This window comes from Odontomachus brunneus, unplaced genomic scaffold, assembly GCF_010583005.1.
Source record: "Odontomachus brunneus isolate Ranch 3 - 2012 unplaced genomic scaffold, Obru_v1 Obru_scaffold_030, whole genome shotgun sequence".
Classification (NCBI taxonomy): Eukaryota; Metazoa; Arthropoda; class Insecta; order Hymenoptera; family Formicidae; genus Odontomachus; species Odontomachus brunneus.
The window spans coordinates 693,424-697,959 of NW_022639480.1; the positions used below are offsets into that span (position 1 = coordinate 693,424).

Below are 4,536 nucleotides of genomic sequence, written 5' to 3' on the forward strand. Positions count from 1 at the left end.
GAGAGTGGGGGGGGGGAGAGAGAGAGAGAATGTGGGGAGAGAGAAAGAGAGAGAGGGCGCCCATTTGATTTTCTAAAGTACCGTTTTCTTCTACGAATCTGGCGCGATCCGTCTGCTTCTCCATGCGGCGTCCCTGCCGTCGCGACGTCTGACGTTTAAATTCTCTCTTGTCGCTCGATAAAAATCAAATCGGCCGCGCGGTATCTCGACATACCACGCCGAGACGAGATCCCCGTATCTTCTCTAACGGATGTCAACCCCCGTCTCGCGCGAGGAAACGGTCTTGACAGCGCGTCGTGATTTCTAAGAGAGCTGGAATTTGTACTCCGTTCGGAGGAAACAAATAAAAAAAGAAAATTGAGAGTTTCTTTAGGAGATATTTCTGTTTACGATTACGTTACGTGATGTGTATCGTCCCACGAGGACTCGCGCCGTTAATCTTATGCTTGTAAATCGATTTTACGGCCGTTCCAATTTGTACGAGCGGCATGCTTTTACGATATCTCTCACCGTACCGCAGCGACACTCCTCGTCGCATTTCACGTGGACGCGCCATTCTGAGATGACTCGGAAACGGCGGGGAAAATTGCCGGGGTGCGACAATTTTTCCTTCCTTTTCGACTTGTAGCTTCTTGAGAACGATGACACTTTTCTGCAGCGTGATTTGCCTGGAAAATTCGTTTTCATACGGAAAAACAAGTCTCACCATATTAATAGTCGTTACTTTAAATTTGTCTCAAGTGAGATACTCAGAGTTCAATTTAGATGAGAATTTTTCAGTTGAATCGTGACTACAGATATAAATGTCATACTTATCATAATTTAGCTAAAAAAATTGGATCTGACTCTGAGTAAAAATTTGAGTATCTCATCTGAGACAAATTTCAGGTAACGACTATTAATACGGAGGTAAAGTTAGATGTGAATCTCTCTCAACTGAATTGCGCTTGCGAGTATAGTGTCGCATATATTGTGTGATTTCAAGTAGAGAACTTCAATCTAACTCTAAATTTATGTCTTACAAGTAAATTTATTCAAAAATTTATTCATACTCTGATTTCTTCCTAATTTGGCATAAATGTAGAAGTACAAATAATATTTAGATATTATATTTATTAGATATTAGATATTATATTACATATTTTTTCATTTTGGTCCACTTTGAATTTCACAGGCAGTTTATAGCTTTTTAATGTTCGCACTTCTATCATCATCAAGTACAACAAAAATGCATAAGAAATAAAAAAATTGAATATAATTAAATAATTTTAACAAAATCGGCATGAGATACGAGCCATCTTAAATTTCTTTAGCCGAGATTCCAACCGAAATATTTCAAATCTATGCTAAATTAGTAAAAAATAGTTCGAATCTCGACCAAACCGAGAAATTATTTGTATAAATAATTTTTTTTCAACTTCTTACATGTTTTGTTTAAATATTTTATTATTTATACAAATAATTTTACACATTTGACTTCATATTCATTATCAGCAAACCAAAAACGCCTATATCTTGTATTCAATTTTATTTCTTATGCATTTTTATTGCACTTGATGATAGGAGTGATAATGTTAAAAAGCTATAAACTGCCCGTGAAACTCAAAGTGCGCCAAAATGAAAAAATATGACTTAAATATTCTTTGTATTTCTACATTTGTGCCAAATTAGAAAGAAATCGGTGTGTAACTTTTGGGTAGGTTTACTTGTAAGTATCTCATGTGCGACAAGTTTGAAGTAGGATAAGAGTCAGATGGAAATTCGACGACGAGAAATCGTATCTCTGTTATCGTAGTCGAGAACTTTGGTCTGAACTTTGGTCAGCCGCGTTAAAACTTGATTGCAATGACCGAGAACAATCGACTGAGTGGAAACCTCCTATAGGAATCTTTCTGTTCCTGCAAACAAGTTTTTCCTCGCCCTTACCAGGCAGCGAAAAATTCAGTTACACCCGCGGAATTGGTTTCTCGTACGGAATTGTGTACACGAAAAGAAAGATTTCAGTTCGGGCAACCGAATGAGAACCGAACGAAAAACTCGCTGGCGAGAAATATAATACTTCTGTTACCGCGGCCGAAAACACTCGTCTGGACATTCGGCTGCGTGGAAACTCGGTTGAGGTAATTGAGAGAGCAACTGGCTCTGAATAGAAGCCTCCTAGGGAAATGCTTCTGTTCCTACAACCGAGCTTTTTTTTCCTTTTCCATCGCCGGATCGCCAGGTAACAGAAAATTCAGTCGCGCTAACGGAGTTGTTTTTCCCGTGCACGGAAAATAAAGCGGCTTTTACATCGCCGATCTGGACACGCACGGACGAACACGCGCGGAGTGCACTCGGGAGTGCACGCTCGCTGTTGTAACGCGCGCCCCGAGAACCGAGGGGAAAACGTACCTTTATCGGCCGAATGTGCACTTTTTACGAGCCAGAAGGCTCACTATCGGTATCCGGTCGCACGACTTCCGCCTCGAGTACGGTAACACGCTGGAACATCTGCGTCCTCCTTGTTCTCGTCGTCCTTCGCCGTCGCGTTTGCCTGCCTCTCGTTATCTCGTTTATTGAGCGCGATTAAGAACTTTAATTTACAGACCAAGCGTGTCTTTTCGCTCTCACTTGTCCCAATAAAATTTTGTTTCCTTTCAATACTTTCCTGTAGTACTTTTGTATGATTTTCTTCTTTTATGATAATACTTCTCTTCTTTTTATGATAATACTTTTTTACATTAAGATAAAAAATATTTAACAATTGACAAATTATTAGGTGGGTGCTATTAACTTATTTAATTAAATCAAAATTTTCTTTATCTAAATCGAATATTGTTTACTTAAACCGAGTGCTTAAACAATACACAGATGCGAATTGGTTTAAAAATTCGTTTTGACAGATCATAGAGGAAAATACGTGAAAAATAATGAAATTTCCTAGCAGAAATTATAAAAACATTCGAGACGAATCATAAAATTGGTTATCATATGATAGATAAGGATTGCTAATTTTTAGTAAAAAATATAGGGAATACAAGTGAACTACTTCTAATTTACGGAAGTCATTTGTCATAGAAATGTGGGAATTGGCACACCATAACACTTATATACATGAACATAAATAATTGTAACTTGTATATTAGTAATAGTTTATTACCGTTCAGCTACTATCACACTTATATTATTCATTAATGTACACTGAGAAAAAAATTCACTAAATTTCAAAAAACGTTTGTTTAGATTCAACTGTGAACACATTTGTTTAAATTAAGTAATTATTTTCTAAAATTAAATAAAGAAGTTTTAAATATAAATCTCTTTCTCCGATTTTGGAAAATAATTTCTTAATTTAAACAAATATGTTCACAGTTGTATCCAAACAAACGTTTTGTGAAATTTATTAAATTTTTTCTCACTGTATATTTCTTGCCTTCTTGCTTTAGTATTTTATTACCGTTCAGTTACAATAAGGAACTTATTGTTCAGCCAAGAAGGGGACTTGATTTACATTAGGTTATATTTTGTACTCATCCATCCATCCGTCCATACATTTTCCTATTAATCTTATCTGTATTCTATTCTCCTTCGCTTATCGCACTTATCTCTAGCCTATTCTCTCATCACCTTATCACAGCCATTAACATTCTCGCTTTCTTTTAATACCTCCTTTCCATTACAATAAACTATCGCCATTTTGAGAGTGCTCTAAAATACCCTCCGATTGTTTTTTGAATTCTTAAACTAAAACTCTAATTTTTGACTCGATGTCCATTCTTTTTTTTATCTCGATCCACTGTGCGACGGAAAGGAATGCGCGGCCGGCCTTAAGTACGCACGACCGTCGCGAACGTGTCATTCTCATTTCAGCAGGAACAAACGCGGAATTGATTTCAGGTGAAACGCCGGCTGCGAAGGTGCCGCACGTACAGCCGCGCTCGCGTTCACGTGCACACGCACAGCGTCGTACTCCGGCGTCGTGACCGCATAGTTTTCCAGTCACGTCTCCTCCGCGGCACGCTACGTCGTGCCGCTGTTATTCCGCCGTTCGTGCCGCATGCGGTTCCCGTCATTAGCCGCCGGTTTATTATCGCGGATACTTTCCCCGGGACTTGGCGAATCGCGCGACTCCGGCCTGTCGCGGATTGAAATCCGCTACCGTGTACAGTAGTATACATAGACCCCGCATACGGCCAGAAAAGTGAAGTCAACACACTGAGAGAAAAGACTGGTAACTATAACAAACTGCATTTAGTTACAGAAATTCATTGAATCCTTGGTAACTAATACTAAATACGATAATAATTACCAAATATTTAATAGATCGGGAGTATGACGTGATTGCATTCACAGTAACATCAATTAAATAATTTAGTAATAGTTATTTAATGTTAAATATTTAATATGAAATATATTACAGTTATGAACAGATATTTGATAATTGTTATGAAATCGTTATATCCCATATAATAAAAAATTCAGTAGGTACGAGTTCTATTTTGTTACCAGTATAAGTATGTTTTGTTGCAGCACAACGAAAAATTCATTCATTTGCAG

The 4,536-nt window shown here is 37.8% G+C and overlaps 1 protein-coding gene and 1 long non-coding RNA gene across 2 annotated transcripts in view; one reads left to right on the forward strand and one right to left on the reverse strand.

Annotated features, from left to right (window-relative positions):
* Positions 1–2,537, reverse strand: part of LOC116843233 — a 3,189-nt gene extending 652 nt beyond the window's left edge. The window contains exons 1-2 of the long non-coding RNA XR_004377861.1: positions 2,392–2,537; positions 82–668 (exon numbers count right to left, since the gene is read on the reverse strand). This is a non-coding gene — a long non-coding RNA (uncharacterized LOC116843233). The remainder of the gene's footprint in view (positions 1–81; positions 669–2,391) is intronic.
* LOC116843229 overlaps positions 1–4,536 on the forward strand; it is a 48,434-nt gene that overhangs the window by 15,219 nt on the left and 28,679 nt on the right. The window lies entirely within an intron of this gene.